This window comes from Canis aureus, chromosome 25, assembly GCF_053574225.1.
Source record: "Canis aureus isolate CA01 chromosome 25, VMU_Caureus_v.1.0, whole genome shotgun sequence".
Classification (NCBI taxonomy): Eukaryota; Metazoa; Chordata; class Mammalia; order Carnivora; family Canidae; genus Canis; species Canis aureus.
Genome location: NC_135635.1, coordinates 10,868,491 through 10,892,439, shown reverse-complemented (window position 1 = coordinate 10,892,439; position 23,949 = coordinate 10,868,491). Strand labels below are relative to the sequence as shown.

Genomic DNA, 23,949 nt, shown 5'->3' with positions numbered 1-23,949 from the left:
AGACAGAACGTAAAGACTGCTAACTCTGGGAAACGAACTAGGGGTGGTAGAAGGGGAGGAGGGCGGGGGGTGGGAGTGAATGGGTGACGGGCACTGGGTGTTATTCTGTATGTTAGTAAATTGAACACCAATAAAAAAATAAATTAAAAGAAAAAGAAAGTGGACTTGGATTAGTTGTATATTACAAATTCTAAGGCAACCACTAAGAAACATTACAAAAAGAAGTATAACCAATATGTTAAGAAAGGAGACAAAATGGAATCACAGAAAATGCTTAGTTAAAACTACCAAAGACAGAAAAGAAGGAAAGACAGAAATAGAAACAAAGGACAACAAATTAAAAAAGAGTAAAAGTATGGTAGATATTAATCCAACTATATTAACAATCCCATTAAATGCCAATGGTCTAAATGCATTAATTAAAAGAAACAAAGTGTATCAAAAAACATGACTCAACTATTTATAAGAAACCCACCTTAAATATAAAACTGCGTTAAAAAAAAAAAACTGCGTATAGAATAGAGGTACCTGGGTGGCTCAGTTGATTAAGCATCAGACTATCAATTTAGGCTCTAAATTGATAAATAAATCTAAATCGATAAATATAAATTTCGATCTAAATCTAAATCTCAGGATCATGAGATCAAGCCCCATTTCGGGCTCTATGCTTGGTGCAGAGTCTGCTTGATTCTCTGTCTCCTTCTCCCTCTGCCCTTCCCCTTGTTTGTGCTCTCTATCCCTCTCTAAAATAAATAAAATATTTTTTAAAAAATACATATAGAGTAAAAGTAAATGAAGAAAAATATACCATGTTAACACTAATCAAAAGAAGGCAACTATATTAATTTCAGACAGAGCAGTTCTCAAATCAAGGAAAATTATTGGGCATAAAAGAAAGCCATTGCATATTGACAAAGGAGTCAGTTCTCAAAGAAGACATAACAATCTTTAATGTGTGTGTGCCTAACAACAGAACATCAAAATGTGTGACACAAAAACTGAAAGAATTGCAAGGAGAAACAGATGAATACATTATCACAATTGGAGACTTTAACACCTCTCTTTCAGAAATGGGCAGATCCAGCAGGAAAAAAACCAGTAAGGACATGATTGAATTCAACAGTACTATCAATTAACTGGATATAATTGATGTCTATATACCACTTTATCCAACAGCAGCAGAATACACACCTTCAAGTTCACATGGACATTCAAAGGACATTCACCAAGATAGATCACATTCTGAGCCATGAAAAATGCCTTAATAAATTCAAAAGAAGTCATACAAGGTCTGCTCTCAGAACATGATGGAATTAAAATGGAAATCAATAATAGATAACTTAAAAATCCCAAAATACATAGTGATTAAACCATACATTTCTAAATAACACATAGGTTAAAGAAGAAATCAAGAGAAATTAAAATATATTTTGAAATGATACTGAAAAGAACTGAAAATTAGTAGGATGCAGTGAAAGTAGTGCTTAGAGGGAAACATAACATTGAATGCATATATTAGAAAAGAGGAAAGATCTAAAATTAATAGTCTAAATTTTCATGTAAGATAACTAGAAAATAAGAGTAAATCAAATCCAAAGTAAACAGAAGAAATAAGAATTAGAGAAGAAATCAATGAAATTAAAATCAGGAAATCAGTAGGGATAATCAACAAGCCAAAATGTTCTTTGGAAAAAAATCAGTAAAATTGAGAAGCCAGCCTAAGGGAAAAAAAGAGGACAAAAATTCCTAATATCAGAAATGGAAGAGGGGATATCACTACAGACCCTACGGATATCAAAAGGATAGTAAAGGAATACTATGAACTCTGTCCCCATAAGTTTAATAACCTAGATGAAATGGACTAATTTTTTAAATACAAAATCCTTAAAAGACAAAAATACACATAAGATTAAATATCTGAATAGACCTATATCTATTAAAGAAACCAAATCAATAATTAATAATCTTTCAAAAGAGAAAGTACTAGGTAGGCCCAGATGGGTTCACTGATCTACCAAACATTTAAGGAAGAAATTATATCAATTCTCTACAATCTCTTTTAAAAGATAGAAGCAGAAAGGATACTTCCTAACATTCTTTGAGGTCAGTGTTATCTCAGTACCAAAACCAGACAAAGATATTACAAGAAAACTACAGACTACTAGATCTCAAGAATATAAATTCTCAACAAAATATGGCAGACTGAATTCTTAAAAGGTACAAAAACAATTATATATCACAACTAAGTGGGATTTACCCCAGGTATGCAAGATTCAAAAAAATTCAAAACCATTAGCAGACTAAAAAGGGGAGAGAATCACAGGATCTTATCAATAGAAAAAAAAATTATTTGATAAAATCCAATGCCTATTCATGATTAAAAAAAAAAAAAAACCTCAGTTGAGTAGGAATAGAGGGATACTTTCTCAACTTGATAAAGTCTAGCCAAAACAAAAACAGAAAAACAAAACCCTATAACTAACAATATGCCCTATGGTAGGCAATCTGATGCTTTCCCACTAACACCTAATACAAGGCAAAGATGTCCTCTGTCACCACTCCTTTTTAAAACACCATACTGGCAGTCCTTACTAATGTAAGGAATGAAAGTTATACAGATTAGGAAGAAAGACAAAATAGTTGTTTTTCACATACGACATGATCATCTATGTAGAAAATGCACAAGATTCTACCTCCCCCCCCAAAAAAAACCCAAAAAACAAATACAGGAGTTCCTCAGTGGCTCAGTTGGTTGAGCATCTGATTTTTGGTTTTGTCTAAGGTCATGTTCTGAGGGTCATGAGATCAAGCCCCACATCAAGCTTTGTGCTCATTGAAGAGTATGCTTGTGATTCTCTCTCTCTCTCCCTCTGCAACTCCCCCCCCCACACACACACACACACTCTTCCTCTCTTAATAAATAAGATCTCAAAACAAAACAAAGCAAAACAAAAACAACTTCCACCCTCTGCTGGAACTAATAAATGATTATAGCAAAGTTGCAGGATGCAAGTTTAATATACAAAAGTTACTCACATCCCTGTAATATCAACAATAAATACATGGAATTTAAAAATACAAAAGTAGAATTATAATATCATCCAGCAATCCCACTTCTAAGTATATGTCCAAAGAGAATGAAAACCAGATCTTGAAGAAATATCTTCATACCCACAGTGTAGCATTATTCACTATAATAAAGATATGGGAACCTAAATGTCCACCCACAGATGAATGGATAAAGGAGATGATACACACACACTCCCCACACATATATTAATAAAGATAGAAATGTAAATAAATATTCAAATCTGAGCATATGTAATATATTGTATACAATATATTCATATATGAATATATGGATATTATTAAGCTATGAGAAAAAAGGAAATCCTGCCATTTGCAAGTAACTTTGTTGAATCTTGAAGGCATTATGCTAAGTGAAATAAGTCAGAAAAAGATAAATACTATATGATATCATTTGCATGTGGAATCTAAAAAAGCTAAACTATGAGGAACAGAGTGGAGTGATGGTTACCAGGGACTAAGGAATGGAAAAAATGGGGAAATGCTGGTCAAAGGAAATAAACTTCTGATGTGGAAACTAACAAATTCAAGAGATTATAGCTGATAATACTGTAATGTTCACTTGAACATTTCTAAAAGAGCAGATCATAGATGTTCTCATCACAAAAAAAGAAATAGAAATTATGTGCCAGGGTGGAGGTGTTAGTTAATGCTATGATGGTAATCATTTTGCAATACATAAATGTATCAAAGCAACACATTGTAGAACTTAAACTTATATAATGTTATATGTCAATTATATCTCAATTAAGCTGGAAAACCCCCCACAATACTATTTACATTAGCATCCAAAGAAATGAAAACATTTAGGTATAAATCTAACAAAACAGGTAGACAATCTCTACAAGGAAAACTAAAAAACTCAGATGAACAAAATCAAAGAACCAAATAAACGGAGAGATATTCTATGTTCGTAGACAGGAAAACTCAATATGGTCAAGATGTCAATGCTTTCCAATTCAATCTATAGAGTCATTGCAATCTCAATCAAACTCTACCTGACTTCAAGACTTAGGATAAATCTATAGTAATCAAAACCGTGTAGTATTGGGGAAATAACATAAATGAATCAATGCAGTGAAATTGAGAGTCCAGAAGTATACCCTCGTTTATATAGTCATCTTATCTTTGACACAAAAACAAAGGCAATACAATAGAAGATCGCCTCTTCAACAAATGGTGCTGGGACAATGAGACATCCAGATTGAAGAAAAAAATAGAAAGGAAGGAAGGAATCTAGACACAGACTTGACACCCTTCACAATAATTAACTAAAAATAGCTCAATGGAAAATGCAAAAACTTTAAAACATCTAGAAGATAACATGAGAGAAAATGTAGATGTCTTTGTATATGGTGTGCCTTTTTAGATACAACACCAAAGACGTGATTCATAAAATAAATGATTGATGAGCCAGACTTCATTAAAATTAACAACTTCTGTTATGTGAAAGACAGTGCCAGCAGAATGACCAGACAAGCCACAGACTGGGAGAAAATATCAGACACAACTGATAAAGGACTGTTATCCAAAATATACAAAGAACTCATTTTTTTTCTTAAAGATTTTATTTATGTATTCACGAGACACACAAGGAGAGAGAGAGGCAGAGACATAGGCAGAGGGAGAAGCAGGCTCCATGCAGGAAGCCCGATGCGGGACTCGATCCCAGGACTCCAGGATCACGTCCTGAGCCAAAGGCAGATGTTCAACCACTGAGCCACCCGGGTGTCCCAAAATATACAAAGAACCCTAAAAACTCAGCAATAAGAAAATAACTCAATTTAAAAAATGGACCAAAGACCTTAACAGATATCTCACTAAAGAAGATACACAACTGACAAGCATATGAGAAGATGTTTCATTTCATATATAATCATGGAAATGCAAATCTAAGCAACAATATGTACCTATTAGAATAGCCTAAATCCTAAACACTGACAATACCAAATGGTGGTGAGGATGTGGAACAATAGGAATACAAAATGGTACAGCCACTTTGAAAGGCAATGTGATAATTTCTTATAAAACTTAACATTCTCTTACCATGAGATCTCCATTGTATTCCTTGATATTTGCCCAAAGGAATTGATAACTTATGTGCACACAAAAACCTGCACACAAATATGTTTATAGCAGCTTCATTCATAATTACCCAAACTTGGAAACTACCAAGATGTCTTTCAGTAGGTGAATGGATAAATAAACTGTGGTATATCCAGACAATGGAGTATTATCCACTCCTAAAAAGAAATAAACTATGAAGCCATGAGAAGGCATGGAGAAACTTAAATACAATTGGAGTGAAAGAAGCCACAAGGAAGGAACCCTAAAGTAAATAACAAGTGTTATTTAGGATGTGTCAATGTAGGTTCATCCTTGGTAGAAAATGTACCATTCTGGTGAATGATGTTGATAAAGTGGAAGCTATGCTTGGGGGGGTGGGGTGCAGGCAAGGGGTAAACGGGAAATCTCTATACTTCCTTTTCTATGCTTGTTAATTTAAACTGTTCAAAAAAATAAGTCACCAAAAAAATAATAAACTAAAAAATTATAACCTTGACCTCAAACTACTTTTGAAATATATTTTGGCTGATGAGAATCTGCTGGCAGTCTAGTTCTTGACCCTTTACAGGTAACCTGTCTTTTCTCTCTGGTAACTTTTAAGATTCTCTTCATGCTTGACGTTCTGGAATTTCATTATGATGTAAGTGCATGTAGATTTGATTCATTCATTCATTCATTCTTCTCTTTATGTACTATTTCAGCCTCAAAAGTTAGGGGTTTTTTCTTCCAGTTCTAGAAATTCTAACCATCATTTCTTTGACAGTGTCTGCACAATTTCCCATATCCTCTACTTCTGGAACTTTTCTTAGCAATACATTGGAACTCTTCCATCTAACGATCATGTCTCCAATTTTCATATTTTTCTTCTGTTTCATTTTGGGCAAATTTTAGGTACTATCACATTGTTTCTGTGACTAGATCCAGTCTAGAATTCCTATCTGTTGAACTCTCCAATCCAGGGGCTATAGTTTTTATTTCAAGGATTGCTAAAGGGTTATTTTTCATATTGATCTGACCTTAATTTATAGCTATTTATATTTTATATTTTATAGTTATTTTTCTATCTTTACCTGTTTGAGGATTAACATATATTTCAGTCATTTTAAAATTCCCTATTATTTGCATTCTACCAGTAGTGAATATAGCACTTTTTTTTTTTTTGCTAATTTTATTACTTCTCTTTCTTAATGTTACATTTTCTATATGTAATTGGAAGATTCATGTTGAGGCCATAATAGTGGAAATTACTTACCATTCACTTTCTCCAAATGCTCCTTCTGTGCCCACAGGTGGATTTTTGTCCCATGATAACACTGGAGAAATTGTAAATTTAGTGGCTGAATCAGCAGGTGGTTTGGCCCAGGTCTGTGCTGCTTCTTCAGCCACATCTGCTCATTCCAGCCACCTTCAAAACCACAGCCCCAGGCAGCAGTCACAACCTTCTTCCATCTCTTCAAGGGTAGAAAAGTCCTACCCTAGCCCCAGACTTTCTTTCATGAACTTGGATCCAGTTCCTCAAACTGTGTGAGATGTTTCTTGTCCTTGTTATTCTGGAAATATCTAATTCCCAGGGTCTTTTGACCTAAGATCCAGCAGGCCTATGGCTTTTTTTTTTAATTTTTATTTATTTATGATAGTCATCAGAGAGAGAGAGAGAGGCAGAGACACAGGCAGAGAGAGAAGCAGGCTCCATGCACCTGGAGCCCGACGTGGGATTCGATCCCGGGTCTCCAGGATTGCGCCCTGGGCCAAAGACAGGCGCCAAACCACTGTGCCACCCAGGGATTCCCAGGCCTATGGCTTTATTCTCCATGTAGCTTGTTTCTGTTCTTTTCCTGGTTCACAAAAACTTTAGCTTAAAGTACATATATATTTTTTTGGTTTTGTTCTAGTATTTTATCATTGCCATATGTTTGTTTGGGGATGGAGAGCATAAATTCATAGTACCACCATGACCACAAATTTTTGAAAAATTCAAGACTCAATTTTAGTAAATGCAAAGTTATTCCCCCAAATAAGATCACTCGATAATCCATATGCTGTATATAATTAGTATGCACCTGTGGTTGTTACTGTCAGGTTTACGATGAATGATAGAAGGTATCTAAAATAATAATAGTTTGTCCTTTAGAACAATTTAGGAAAAGTCAAAGTTGTTGAACAATATTCCTTTATTCAAGCATCTTCATGTGTCATATACTATAAACATTTATATCACTTTTAATATTTTAGTCTATTCTTAGTCCCCAGACTTAATTCTTAATGCTTTAATGCAAAGTTTCTAAATATGTTCCTTGAATATAGCCAATCTAACAAAAATAATTTCCTACAACCAATTTAAAAAAGGCTTCCCAAGAAACAGAGTCAATTATGAGTAGAAAAATCAGATTGAAAAGTAGCATTCTTGATTTCTTGGGTAGTCGTTCTACTGGTCATTTCATCACCATGGTGTGCAAAGGTTATGTTCTACCAAATGATGGGAGAAGAACAACATAATCAGAAGCCAATATCTGAAGACCTAATATAATGCAGGAGCTTTTGAAATTATAGTCTTCTAAGCTTGGATGTGGGTGGCAGAAAAGTTCAAAGCTGCATCCATGGTTACATAATTAAGGGTATATGATTATCTTAAGAGAAGAATCTCCAAAGAATATTCCAAGGGGTCTGTACTCCATTAATTGTAAAAGCCTGACAAAAGTGGTTAGAGGGATTTTTGGCTCTGTTAATAACTGCTGGAACTTTGTCAGTTTATGTGTAATGTATATGTCATTGTTCTTGCATAGTGAGCAATTGGTTTCTCAATGCCATCTGGCATTTTTTGGCTAAACACAGATGCAACACCATAAGGTGAAATACCAGCAGTGAGAAATAATAGTTTATATTTATCATAATGTACTAGCACAAAACCAGAAGCCAGTGACTGCTTAATGTTCCCAAAAATCTGTCTTAATGTTTATTGTTTTTGTTTTGCTTTTGCTTTGTCTTCTTTTTGGTGTCAGTAGGCAATGAAGTGGTTCAGCAATGAATGGATTTTTGTGAAGAAAAACAGAATTTTAACAGACCCATCTTTGTTTTTATAATTAACACACTTTCTTGAATTGGGTAAATGCATGGATGCAATTGTCTAAAACATGTTTTTGGAAACTTTTCGTTCCCTTTCTGATCACATAGCCAAGAATTGATTATTGGCATCAGAGATACAATGATGAACAATGTGCTCATGAAAACTCTATGTGGCTTCCAGTCAAATACCCTAAAGTCTTTTTTTCTTTTTTCTTTTTTCTTTTTTTTTTTTTTTTTTGAGAGAGAGGAAGGGAAGAAGGGAGAGCGAGAGAAAAAGAGAGGGAGAGAACACACACCAGTGCGGGCGTGGGGAGGGTAGGAGGGAAGGGCAGAGGAAGAGGAGAATCTCAAGCAGGCTCCACACCCAGTGCTGAGCCTGCTGTGGAGCTCTCACAGCCCTGAGATCATGACCTGAGCCAAAATCAAGAGTTTGATGTTTAACTGACTGAACCACCCAGGTGCCCCTACACTAAAGTCTTTTTTGAAGGTGACTCCCAGTTGCTAGCATTTGAAGATCAAAACATTTTAAAAATTTGGAATCATGATTGTAGTTTTGAGGAATCAGAAACTTATTTTCATTTCCTAGAGTCAATTAAAATTCTGTACTGAAAGAACTTGGCCTGTAGCTTTTATAATGGAAGATAATGAGTAGATGTAATCATATATTAAAACCCAATTTTTTTAAAAGACTATTTATTCATGAGAGACACAGAGAGAGGCAGGCAGAGACATTCTTGTGTGATACCTAAATTCCATCAAGATTCAGGGAGACTTTAGCAACCAGGTGGTGAACACATTTCACCCCCAAACTTCATCATTCCCTGACTTTCTTAGTTCTAGCAAGATTTGCTCTGTCCAATATGGTAGCTACCAGTCACATATGGCTACTGAGCATTAGAACCAGGGCTAGCTCAAATTAAGATGTGCTAAGTATAAAATACACCATGATTACAAATGAAGGTAAAATACCTCATTATGATTTTATGATATATACTGTTATATATTCACTATATATAATATTTTGGATATATTGTATTATATAAAATATATGATCAAATTTCATGTTTATTACTTTTTAAAATGTGGTAGTAGAAAATTTAAAATTAGATATGTGACTCATTATTATATTTGTTATGGATGTTACTATTCTAGAGTTTCATCTCCATTCTCTCCAAGCCATCCTCTGGATCTTACCGTGCAGTTTAGGGTAACAATTTCTCTAGAGAAAGCTTAAACTCTAATAATCCAAGTTGTAATCAATAATAATTATACGATAAAGTGTGTGTGTGTTTACACACATTTCACATCTCTTTTATTCTACTAATCCTATTCTGATCTCATTGTCTCAGTTCCTTTATCTTAATTCTATTTCTGTATTTCTTTATCAGTAATTTTGATGTTTCTTCCCACTCTGATTGGACCTAAGAATAATGCATCTGACCTCCAGTTTCTCCAGGTCTCTTTATTTCCATGTGCTATTATCTTTCCACTACATGTACTCTACATAATCTAACTTTAAATCAATGTTACATGCCTTATTATTTTTTCTTATGCATAGACACAGATAAAGAACTGAATGTAACTATGCAAATTGGAACCTCTACAAATTCAGAGCATCAACATGACTCTTGCTGCCTGGCAATCATGTAGCTTGTGTCTTATCAACAACCATTCTCAGTCTTCTTAATAGCTCTCTACATTTATTGTGTTCACTTATTGATTTTTTTTTCTTACCAAGCATTATTGAATGTCCTTTCAAGAGTAGGAGATAAAGAGATGAAAAAAACATAGTTCCTTGTTTCAATGAATATACAGTCATACTTCATACAATATTTGTAAAGTGTTTGGAATAGTTTCAGGCACATAGTAAAAACAATTAATGTTTGTTAAAATAGTGCATACAATATAGTCATTACTGTAATTCAGTAAAAGGAGAAACTTAGGGGTGAAATAATTCAGTTTGTATCTTCTTGGAGTGTGTGGTGCTTGTGAACTTTCCAGTTGGAGATGGCTATTTATAGGCAGTTAGAAAAATAGTTCTAGAGCCTGGGATTTAGGATTGGATTTAAGATAAAAATACTAGAATCCTGAAAAGGTTAAGTCATAGTTAAGTCTTTGATAAGATCATCAAAAGAAAAAAAAGACTGAAATGAGAAACGACTTAAGGTTAAAGGCCTGGAGATATTAACATTTCAGTTCAAAGAGAGGGTCTTCCAGAGGAACCAAACAAATAGTCCCCAAAAAGATGGGTAGAGACAAACCTTGAGAGACTCCCAACTGAGAAACAAAGGTTGCGGGGGGGGGGGGGTGGCGGGGAGTGTCACTGGGTGACAGGCATTAAGGAGAGCACAAGAGGAGATGAGCATTGGGTGTTATACTATATGTTGGCAAATTGAATTTAAATTAAAAAAAAAAAAAAGATGAGTCAGAAAGGTAGAAAGACTTTACAACAGAACTGGCTCCTTTGCATCACTAAATGCTTAGGTCAAAGTTCCCCTTTCCAAGGAGGTCTTATCACATCATCAAAAATAATACACACACACAAAAATATAATAATACACACACACTTCCCAAATCACTCTATTCCATGTCCTGCATTCATTTGTTTCATGGCACTTTCCATGTTTGAAATGATCCCAGTATTGATTTACTCATTTAAAGCCTGTCTTTCCTAGCTGAAAGGTGAGCTCTTTCAAAGGCAGGGATGTTACCTATTTCATTAACTGTCTCCCGGAAGCATAATGCTTTTGCTCTTAGTAGACACTACATGAGTATGTGTGGAATTAATGACATGACGAGGAAGGAGGGAGGGAGGGAAAGGAAACCCAAATGGAGCAGCCGCTACTTGACAGAAGCTATGGTTACCATATGGGTTCACAGCACTAGTGTGGTCAAATATTTTAATTTGTTGAAAGAAGCCAGAAGTCCAGATATTTACCATATTTCGTTGTTTCTAAAATATATCTTCTCACACTTTAACAACTCAGAAGTCAGGATGTGTTTTATAAATGATTGACATCTTAGATTCAATGAAATTAGGGATATGAAAGTTTTGTTTTAAAAATCATAAAATGAAAAAAGAAAAACAAAACAAAATAAAAATAAAAATCACAAAATGCTGTTTGGGTCAAGCAAAACACCGTTGTCTTGATTAACAGTTCCCAATGGGATCTCTGACTCAGAAGCTTTCTTATACCACTGCCCTGCATCCCTCTAGTCTCTTTTTTTTTTTTTTTTTTTTAATGCCTCCCTACGATGAAAATGCTAAAACATGAACATTGGGCAGAGTGGCACAGTCATTATCATGGTAGTTTACTTAACAGTCATATTAAACAAAAGCAAACAACAACTCATTATTCTTTGACAGCATGTAGTATGTGCACAATGTTACATATTGCATATATGCAGATGCTTGGTCTTTTACTTTGGTTCTGATCATGAAGAAAAATTGGAGGATAGAAAAAAATAGAAAGAAGAAAGGAAAATATCACCAAGCTACCTTTGTCTGGCATCACATCTTTGGCTGGCAAATACGGTCCTAGTTTATCCGGTCTATTTTCTGTTGAGGATTTTATAAACTATCTCTTTATAGCCTTTACCAGATGTTTAAAAAACTACATAAATCTAAAAAATTTACAAGTTGTCTATGCTAAGAAAATGAATAATGGGAAGAAAGAGTTAAAATGCATTTTAGATATTCCAAGACTTAAAGAGGAAAGTCTAAAATCTACATGATTCTCATTTTACTTAGGACAAGGACACCCAAGAAATGTAATTTACTGTCAGAGGAAAGAACTATTTCTTCTTCCTTGCTTCTCTCTTCACACTGAGGTCTTTTTTCAGTAGGAAATACTAGTTGAGCTCTAGCTGATGTATTGTGCTTAGAAAAGAAATGCAAAATGACTGTTATTACCTTCTTAAATACAGGCAACAGCTTTATATCTCCACTTAATATGAAAGAATAAACTGTTTTAACTGTCATTTTGATCTCATGATGTGTTTAATAAAAAGCATGTAACAGTAAATGGTAGTGTTTGGTTCATGTGTTGACATAAATCAATTTATAAACTCTAGGTTACATTTAATGAGTATTTTACATTTCGCAAATAGCACACCGAGAACAGTTCAAACATTACCGCTTTTTATTTCATCACATTAATGTCAACAATGAACTTTGATGTTCTATGATGTTAAGTCACCTCTAAGGCCTTAACTTATCATAGAACCATCTAGAAACCCACTTATATATAGAAGTTAAGCGAATAAATCTGAGAATGATTTATTGACTAGGCATGTCAACTTTGTAAAAAAAATGCAGAAGAATATAATAAGTAAAGATTAACATGAAGTAGTTCATATATATATTTTAAACATAAATACATTTCTTTAGGAAGTAGAATTTTAAAGAATGATTTTATGTCTTAGAAAAGTGCAACTTTTCAAATAGTTATATTTTAGGCAATATTTTTAATGTAAATGTGGAAGATGATATTGGATTAAGCATTTTCGTTTATTAATTTTTATGAGCTCCCTACACATGGTATCTAGACAATGAAAGGAGATTTTCAGGGATAAATGGGAGCTATATTATATGGCAAAAAGAAATTAGACAAGACTAGGACTTTAGATAATGGATTACAGAATCTATATTTAATAAAGCATGAAGTTTAGATTATGCAATTTGAACATGTCTGAATTCAGTTCGCATTTGGTGTGTGACCTTCAACAAGACACACACTTTTCTCAGACTCAACCGTTCTCACCTACAAAAGGAAGATAATACTATTTAGTTCACAGGGTTATTTTGAGCTTGACTGAAATAACAGTGTGATCAATTGGTACTTGGTTAGCACACAGTTAAAAACTAATTGATTGCTGTGGCTTAGTAATTTGTCTAACAAGAAGTACGTAGAGTTTTCTTTTTTGTGAAGGATGAATAGAATAAAGGCTTTTATTCTGAAGAGTTCAGAACTGAAGGAGAGAAGATGTAAATAAATAATCACAGCAAAATATACAGAAATATGGACAAGGTAAGGGGCCATATAGGACACCAACCAGCCTTGAGTCATCAAAGCCATTTGAGGGAGCACCATTTATACCAGGGCCTTAAAAGAGATGAAAAGTTTGTCTGATACTTAAGAAAAGATGAAAACACTCATGTGGATCCAAAGGAGGTCGTGGGGGATCTTTCCAATGCGACAATATGTGGAGGGCCTAAACTCATAAGCCCTATGTAAAAGGTGAATAATAATTTTTTTTAAGATTTTATTTATTTATTTATTCATGAGAGAGAGAGAGAGGCAGAGACACAGGCAGAGGGAGAAGCAGGCTCCATGCCAGGAGCCCAATGCGGTACTTCATCCCGGGTCTCTGGGATCACAACCTGGGCAGAAGGCGGCGCTAAACCACTGAGCCACCCAGGCTGCCCAAAAGGTGAATAATTCAAAAAATTAGGGCCTCCTGAGGTTAATCATTACCAGGTCCCATTATTAAGTAGTATATTTCTTTTACAAAGCAGTAGTATAGGAATCAAGTCGGCATTTATCGAGCACCTACTATCTGGAGGCTATGATCTCAGAATATAATGATGAGCAAACCGTACAGTTCCTGCCCTTGGGAACCTTAAAGTATAGTAAGGGAAATCAATATCAATTTGAATCAAACAATTCTAACATCTTCAAAGAAGTTCTTGGTGCTAGAAGAATGGCCTACATTGATTTGACCTAATAGAAGGTGCTGTGGACCTGAGATCTAAAGTGTGAGTAATGGTTAAGCATAAAGGAGAGTCTATCTGCAGATTGAGGTATAGAGGCCCTACTGAAGAAAGAACAGGTATGTAGGAACTGGTTGGAGTGAAAATTATGGCAGACCATAATGGAAATAAACAAAGAACAACTACATGAGAACAAGCAAAGGCTATTTATTCCAAGTTTGCCATAGCAAGAGAGTTAGCTACTGTCACTGGTGTCTTGGCAGAGACTCAAAGGCAGGCACAGGAGAAAGCTTTATAATGGAAAAAAGGGAAGGCTTCAGGTGTGCTCTCATTGGGGTTTGATGACATAGGGAAGTTGGGGGCAGGCTAATTAGAAATGGAGTATCCTATGTGATTGATTAGGAATGTGTATTTGGCTTTCTTGGGTTGGTCCCAAGTTGGGAATAGGGGTAAACATTAGGGAAATTAAATCAGTTATTAATTAAGTCTGGGCCATTTGGGGCCAATTGTTGCAGGGGTTATTGTTTGGCTTCCTGGACTAGTAGCTATAGATAATAATCCAATATTCTACAAGTCTGCCTTCTACTTGGGCTGGTTACAGTAGATAATGGATTAGTTTCCTGGGCTGATGACTAAAGATTGTGGGTCAGAGTTCTATTTTTATATGTGATTTGGCCATTATCTGTATATTAAGTCTATTCTATCTATGCATATCAATATGGATATCATCTATGAACCAAATGAAGTAAATATGATACAATTAGCCTTGCTTGAGTATGTGACCTTACTGATATCGAGCAACTCAAAAACTTAAAACATCAGGAAACAAGGAAATCTTTTGAGTCCTATAGTTCCATCCTGACAAAGCAGATCAAAAATGTAAGAACATATGGTACTTATTACCCAGGAAGAGCAAACATGTTTAAAACAAAAACACTTATTTCTTTTGATTACTCTGTTCCTTACAAATTAGTTTAACAAAAAGTTGAGGAAAAACTTTTTTTAAAATACAGTATATAAGGGCCTGAGAAAAACATATAATTAGTCTCTCCTGCCCTAAATTTAATTCCATTTATAAAGTTTATTCCTACACAGAGTAATAATTTCTGAAATATTGTGTGCCTATTTTAAAGCTTACATCTTTGTTCCACACTCCTACTCCAGATCCAACAGCACAAAAATTTTTAGATTGCTGTTGAGTTCTAACACCTCTGGAATGAAAAAAATTAAACAGTAATTTTAGATATTTCTTTTGGATGGTTTTGTACCTTGAATTATTTCTTTCCCTCAGGGTAGGCTTTGCTGATGTCTCTCCTTTAGCCTTCCTCCTACCTTTTCTCCCTAGGGCTCTTCGATACCTGTTTTCCAGCATTGGGAGGGGCTCTCTAATCTCTTAGCGGTGGGGTTACATTCATAAGGAACTATCTGTCTCATGAATGGCTTCTTTCAGAAACCTCTTTTTCTAAAGAAGATTTGGGAGGTTCTATAAATTGGATTGTTTACTTTTTAATTTTTTTTTCTTAAGAACTGAATATATTTGAAATTTTTAACAAGGACATTATTTGGATTTTAGCCAGCTAAAATCTAAATTCCATCCAAAAAAATTGAAATGATTAGCATGGAAAGATCATTACAAAACTCATACAAACATATAATTAAAAATGAAAATCTATTTTCTAACATTCATTATGAGTTTGGTCTCATTGGGTGGTAATTGAAGAAATTCAGAGTTTCTCGAGCCTGAGCTATTTGAGGTACTTACTTTCTAATGATGTTCTTGCTGTTTCTGGGTGTGACACGTCATCACTACCATGGTAAGAATGAATTCCAGAACAACTCTAGGTTGGCACCAACATAATTAGGTTTGAGATCCACAAGGAACAATTCTCAGTGCCAGGTACATGAATTAGCATAGGTACTATTCTTTCCTCAGCTCTAGAGAATGATTCTGTTTTCTCCCATTGGAAAAACTCCTAAAGAAACATGTTTTGTCTTTTTTGATTCTTCTTTCTGTAACAGCTTACAAAATTTATTCAAGGGCCGCAAGTAGGCATCAAATCTAAGCTCCACCATGTAAATATTATATTTTTTAGGACATAATTGGCAATTTCTTACTTCTCCTCCCTGTCCTTCAACCTCACACCAGTTAAATCTATATACCCTCATGTGTATTCACATTTTTTCAATTTTCTTAAATAAAAGGAAGTTTCCCTTCTCTATTCAAAGGCCAACTCTTTACCATGTGAACAAGTTCCCACCACCTCTGTCATCAGGAACTTCACTTCATTGCTGATTTTTTTTTCATTGCTGATTTTTAACTAATGCTTCCTCAACCTCTCCCTATAAAGGATCCTTTCCATGAGCACTTGAAAATTAGTGCTTCCCATATTTATTTATTTTTTTTAATCAGTCCTGGACCTACATGACTCCTACTTACTCTATTTCACTTCATAACCAAATTTTAAAAGGCATTTTTTTCATTCACTCAAATATAATTTTATTGAGTGTGTGCTTTGTACTAAGTACTATTTAATATTATGTGCCAGGTACTACTCAAAGATCTGTGAGAAAAACTCACAATAAAAAGGAAATGTTGAGAAATGCAACAAGGTGAATAGAGGACAGTAGTTGATAGTTGATTTCAACTGTAATTTAAATAGGGTGGTCTAGCAAAGCCTCATTGAAAGGAAATTTCTTACATTCTTATTTCTGTTTTGAGTTTTCTGTTTTCTAATATTTTGCTGAAACACAAGGGTTGAGGGTTCAATGATACGTATTCCCCACTTTATGACATAATATCATTGGTGGTCCTTCCACTGCTCATGGTTTAATTTCATTTCATGTTCTTTTCAGCTACACTGAAAACAGATACTCTGATGTGTTTGGGATGTTTCCTTAGACATGTGTTTGTATGTATAGGTGGAGGGAAGAGGGGAAAAACAGGGGAGGGAAGAAGGGAGAATTAGTATACAGAATAGTTGCTTTGTGTTCTCATTTCAAATTTTGCTTTGGCATTCTTTCTATTTCTAAAATGTGTTATAAATTATTGCATATTATATGTAAACATGTGTATAGTTTAAAGAATAATAACATAATGAATATCCATGAATCCACTATTTGGTTTAAGAAATAGAGAATTATAAGGAATTAGAAATCCCTACATAGCTCTTCTCAGATTCATCCCTTTTCCCCTCAACAGAGGAATCCACTACTCTGCAGTTTATATCAATAAGTCTCTTACTTGTCTTTACAGACTTGGACAAACCTGTTAATATATGAAATATATTGTACAGTTTTGCCTGTTTTTGAAATTTAAGTGGAAACAAAGACATTAATCTTGTTTCACTTGCTTCTTTTGTGGTTCTAGTGTTTAAAGTAGTAAACTTTTTTTAAATATTTATTTATTTATGTATTATTTGTGATAGAGAGAGAAAGAGGCAGAGACACAGGAGGAGGGAGAAGCAGGCTCCATGCCGGAACCCGACGCGGGACTCGATCCTGTGACTCCACAATCACGCCCTGGGCCAAAGGTAGGTGCTAAACCGCTGAGCTACCCAGGGATCCCCAATAGTAAACTTTTTATCAATATTTTTACTTGGTTCTAGTACATAAAATTTTTATTTACATTTACTTATCATGTATTTTAACTTCCCTTGAGTTCTTTATATGTTTTAAAACTTTCCAAATGTATGGCATTTTCCTAATTTTGGTTTCTGTGGTCATTGATTTCTTAATTATACTAAGATTAGAAAATAAGTTCTGTGCGATATTAATCTTTTAAAATTTGGTAATGCTATCTTAATAGCTAAACACAATTTTCATAAGTTCCACGTATATTTGAAAATATTGAGCACACTGGAGCAACTAACTAAATAAAGCAAATATTAATGGACATAAAGAAATAAATTGAGAGTAATACAATAGTAGAGTACTTTAACACCCCACTTACATCAATGTATGGATCATCCAGAGAGAAAATCAATAAGGAACCAATGCCTTTGAATGACACATTGGACCAGATGGATATGAAATATATACACAGAACATTCTATCCCAAAACAATACACATTTTTTTCAAGAACACATGGAACATTCTTCAGAACAGATCACATATTAGTCCACTAAAAAAAGATCTAAATAATGTCGTAAATAAATTTATGACTGAAATCATACCATATATCATTTTCGATCACAATGGTATGAAACTAGAAATAAATTACAAGAAAAAAACTGGAAAAAAATGCAAACGTGGAGACTACACAATATGACACTAAACAACCATTGAGTCAAAAAAATCAAAGAGGAAATTTAAAAAATACATGAAGACAAATGAAAATGAAAACACAGTGGTCCAAAATCTTTGGGACACGGCCAAAATAGTTCTATATTTCAATACAGGCTTACCTCAAGAAACAGGAAAAACACTTAAAAAATAATCTAACCTCACATCTAAAGAAATTAGAAAAAGAAGAACAAACAAAGTCCAAGGTGAGTAGAGGAAAGGAAATAATAATGATCAGGACAGAAATAAATGACATAGAGAAAAAAAAAAGTAGAGAAAAATCAATGAAACCAAGAGCTGGTTGTTTGAAAAAAATAAATAAATAAAATTGACAAACCCTTAGATTCATAAAAAAGATATATATAGAGAGAAAGAAAGGCCCCAAATAAAATTAAAAATGAGAGAGGAGAAATAAAAACTGACACCACAGAAATACAAAGGACTTTATTAAGATAATACTAAAAAAAAAAAAAAAATAGATGCCAACAAACTGTACAACCTAGAAGAAATGGATAAATTCCTAGAAATGTACAATCTTTCAAAACTGAACCAGGAAGAAATAGAAAGTCTGAACAGACTCATTACAAGAAACTGAATCAGTAATTTCAAAACTACCAACAAATAAAGCCCAGGTCCAGGGGGATTTACAGGAGAATTTTATCAGCCATTTACAGAAGAGTTAATAACTATTCTCCTCAAACTATTAAAAAAAAAAAAAAGGAAGAGAAAGAAAAGCTTCCAAATACATTCTACATCATTACCTTGATACCGAAGCTAGACAAAGATAGAACAAAAAAAGGAAACTATAAGCCAAAATCCCCAAAGAACATAGATGCAGAAATCTTCAACAAGATATTAGCAGACCACATACAACAATATAATAAGATGATTCATCACAAATCAGGTAGGATTTATTTCCGGGATGCAAGGATAGGTCAATATTCACAAATCAACCTCATATACAACATCAACAAAACAAAGGATTAAAATCATATGATCATCTCAATCAATGAGAAAGAGCATTTGACAAGATTCAACATCCATTCATGATGAAAACTCTCAACAAAATGGAGTTAGAGGGAATATACCTCAACATAATAAAGGCCAAATGTAAAGAATTTGCATCTAACATAATCCTCAATGGTGAAAAACTGAGAGTTTTCCCTCTAAGGTCAGGAACAAGACAAAGATATCCACTCTTGCTACTTTTATTCAACATATTACTGGAAGTCCTAGCCATAGCAATAAAAGAAATAAGAGACAGCAATATTGGTACAGAAAAAGTGAAACTGTCACTATTTGCAGATGACATGATATTATACATAGAAAATCCTAAAGACTCCACCAAAAAACTATTGATAAATTCAGTAAAGTGGTAAGATACAAAATTAATACCCAGAAATCAGTAGCATTTCTATATGCTAATAAAAAGGTAACAAAGAAAAATTTAAAAACCCTGCTATATATAATTGATTCAAAAAGAATAAAACATTTAAGAATAAACTAAGTCAAAGAGTTGAGAGATCTATACTCCAAAAACTATAAAACACTGATGAAAGAAATTGAAGATGATACTAACAAATGGAAAGATAATCCATGCTCATGGATTAGAAAAATTAATATTGTCAAAATGTCCATATTACCCAAAGCAATCTACAGATCTATTAAAATACCAACTGCATTTTTCACAGAACTAAAACAAATAATACTAAAATTTATTTAGTCTTCTGGGAACCACAGAAGATCCCAAATAGCCAAAGCAATCCCGAAAAAGAACAAAGCTAGAGATATCACAATCTCAGATTTCAAGATCTACTACAAAGCTGTAGAAATCAAAACAGTATGGTACTGGCACAAAAATAGGCACATAAATCAAGAGAACAGAATGGAGACTCCAGAAATAATTATATGGTGAATTAATCTATGACAAAGGAAGCAAGAATATACAATGGGGAAAAGATAGACTTTTCCATTAATGGTGCCAGGAAAACTGGACTACTTTCTAAGACCATACACGAAAATAAACTCAAAATGGATTAAAGACCTAAATGTGAGATCTACAACCACAAGAGACATAGGCAGTAAGTTCTCTAACATCAGCCATAGCAACATTTTTCTAGATAGGTCTCCTCAGGCAAGTGAAACAAAAGGAAAATTAAACTATTGGGACTACATCAAAATAAAAAGCTTTTGCATAGCAAAGGAAACCATCAACAAAACAGAAAGACAACCTACAGAATAGAAGATATTTGCAAATGAAACATCCAATAAAGGATTAATATCCAAAGTATGTAAAGAACCTATACAACTCAAATCAATAACAAGAACCATCTGATTTAAAAATAGACAAGGGATCTAAATAGGCATTTTTCCAAAGAAGACATCCAGATGGCCAACAGACATGAAAAAACTCTTGATACCATTAATCATTATGGAAGTGCAAATCAAAACCACAATGAGATATCATCTTATACAGAAAGGGGTTAAAATAAAAATTACAAGAAATGACAAGTAGTTATGAGGATGTGAAGAAGGAACCCTTGTGCTCTGTTGGGGTAGAAGATAAATTTGTACAGCCACTATAGAAAGCAGTATCAAGATTCCTCACAGAAAAAAAAAAAAAAAAGATTCCTCACAGAGTTAAAAATAGAAATACCATATGATCCAGTAATTCCAGTAAAGCCAATAATTCCAGATCAAAGAAAATGAAAACAGGAATTCAGAAAGACATGTGCTATGTTTACTGCAGTGTTATTTACAATAGCCAAGGTATAGAAGCAACTTAAGTGTCCATCAATAGACAAAGAAAATGTCACACACACACACTGCAATATTATGCAGCCATAAAAAAGGATGAGATTGTGCCATTTGAGACAACAAGGATGGACCTAAGGTATAATGCTAATTGAAATAAATAACATTGAGAAAGACAAATACCATATGATTCCACTCATAAGTAGAATTTACAAAAAAAAAAAACAACCCACATGAATAAATAAACAAAATGCTGAATTAGACCTATAAATACAGAGAACAAATTGATGGTTACCAGATGAGAGGGAGTAGGGGACTGGGAAAAATGGGTGAAGAAAATAGGGAGATACGGGCCTCCGGTTATGGAGTGAATAAGTCACAGGAATAAAAGACACGACTCAAGGGATATGGTCAATGATCCTGTAATAGTGATGTAACAGGATAGAGGGCAGCTGCACTTGTGGTGAACATACCATAATACATAAACGTGTCAGATCACTAGGTCATACACCTGAAACTAATGTAACATTGTGTGTCAAGTATACTCAAAAAATAAAGTTGATTTTATAAAAAACAAAGAATGAGTGAATCCCAATTGTTAGCTTGTATCACCATCTTCCAAAGCTTTTCTTTCTATCCCGTTTCATTTTCCATAAATTAAGCAGTATTACTATTGTTTTATGATTTACCTACATATATACCAATATCTTTAGGTTTTTTTTTTTTTTTTTTTTTTGCATTCCAATACACTATTTGGGATTTTTTTTTTTAGCTTGAACTCCTCATTTATAATTGCTTTCATGAAAATCTGTTGGTTTTCATTGATGTGATTAAGAAGTTGGTCATCAATATAACTGCTATTCTTTTATGACCTTGCCTTTTTTGTTTCAGTTTTACTATGATTTTTTATGAAATAAATTTACTTTTATTACCTAAGTTTCACTGGGCTCCTGTGTTGCAGTGTTGATGACTTTCAATAATTCTGGAAAATCTTCAACCATTATCTGTACAGATATGACTACTGCTTCCTGTTATCTCATTCTGGATCTTCAATAAAATGTATGTTAACCTTGTTATTTTATTATCTTCAACTCTTAGGTTCTTGTAATTTTATATCAACATTTCTACTTGGTTTTATGAACAATTTCTTCAAGCATAATTTCCAATTTTCTATATCAAATATAACTAGCTCTTCATTGGTTATTTTACTTTACCATTATATCTTCTCAAGTTCCTAGAATTTTGGGGGGTTTTGGTTTGTTTGTTTTCATTTTTGAGTCATCCTATCTTGCTTCTCTTTTTTTTTTTTTTCTATCTTGCTTCTCTTTAATTTCTGCAAACAGATTAGGTAAATTTGTTTCTCATGATTTCAATATTTTATATTTGAGAGTCAGATATTCCTTGCCTTTTTCATTGTCTTTCACTTAATGATTTCCATCTGTTTTATGATTTTTGAGTATAAACTATTCATTTTCTTTAGAAGTTCTTAAACTTTAGAAACAGCATTCCTCAAATAGATTTCACCTTTGCTTTGGCAAATTGGCTTTCAACTAAACCAAAAGGATTCTAAAGTGAATTTATATCCTCACCTCTCACAGACCCCATAGAAAGTATTAATTTAGGTTATCAATTCATTAGAAGGCTGCCTTCTGGCCATGAATTCTCAAGGAGACTGTCTGTTATCCTTTCTACAGCATATAAATCTGAAAATGATTTTCCTCACCTCATCTTCTGCACAATTGGTTTATTTCTGATACTAAGTATTTTGTCCTTTTAGGCTCTGCTTTTATGATGAGGTCTCCAGTTAGAATCCTAATCCCGGAAGGGCCTTAATCCTTATCATTTGTCCTTTTTCCTTTTCAGCTAACGAGCTGACTTAATATTCCTTGAGCTGAGCTGAAATGCTTAGAGCAAAATTAATCTTTGGTATTTACTTATCTTACTGAATATTTGCTTTTGCTTTATTTTTGGTTTCTGAAGAATTTTCTGCATGCTAATCAGCAATGCATTTAAAGAAAAACATTTCTAAAATATTTTTATTCAGCATTTTTCCCGTTGGGAAGTTTAATCAGATAACTTATTCTATCATATGCTAGAAACTAAAGGTATTATTTGGATTGTTTTTTCTTTTTCTTTAATTTTTTTATTTATTTATGATAGTCACACGCAGAGAGAGAGGCAGAGACACAGGCAGAGGGAGAAGCAGGGTCCATGCAGGGAGCCCAACATGGGATCGTCTCCAGGATCACACCCTGGGCTGAAGGAGGTGCTAAATCACTGAGCTACCCGGGCTGCCCTAAATTTTTAAGATCAATCCATGTTGCCACTTCTCTCCTAAATGTCTTCTGATTGGAGTATCTTCCACTGTGGGATGGAACATCTGGATACCCATATGGGGAAAAAATATCTTTCATTATACACAAAAATTCACTAAAATTTGGTTATAGTTTTAGATGTAAAATCTAATAATATAAAACTTCAAGAAGAACATAAGGTATTATGTGTTACTTTGGGGTTAAAAAGATTTCTTAGGACACATAAAACACAAACCATAAAATTGAAAAAAATTAGATGTAATCAAAAGAACTTGTGCTATTAAAAGATACTAATAAAAACTATAGCATTTTACCCTATTCATGTTTTTCCCCATGGGAATGAGCTGTGTTACCTGGGTAACTGATGATAAACATGGGTCAACATTTCTCACCTCGGTTGGACTAATTTATCTGAAGTCCTAGCACAGGGGGTTTGGTCTTTTTTTCTTTCTTTCCATTATTCTCCCCAAGCAGGTCAGGTCAAACAACTGAGTCCATTTGTCTGCTTTACAGATTCAAATTTGTCTTCAGGTGGGACACAGAAAATAGCAGGACCATTTGAGCCTCATATTAGGCTTTGTCTTATAACTCAGCTTTTATTAGTAATAAGGATGATATTTTGATCTTCCCTATGACTCATTAATTTGTTTTATTTTTTATTTGGTAGA

General features: G+C 33.8%; 1 long non-coding RNA gene across 5 annotated transcripts in view; it reads left to right on the top strand.

The window, feature by feature from the left end:
• The window catches only part of LOC144296973 (uncharacterized), a 333,399-nt gene that overhangs the window by 308,297 nt on the left and 1,153 nt on the right, over nucleotides 1-23,949 (top strand). For 4 of the 5 annotated variants that reach the window (XR_013363944.1, XR_013363946.1, XR_013363942.1 and 1 more), the window contains 2 exons: nucleotides 17,356-17,460; nucleotides 21,928-22,025. This is a non-coding gene — a long non-coding RNA (uncharacterized LOC144296973). The remainder of the gene's footprint in view (nucleotides 1-17,355; nucleotides 17,461-21,927; nucleotides 22,026-23,949) is intronic. The other variant, XR_013363943.1, reaches the window with a different exon arrangement.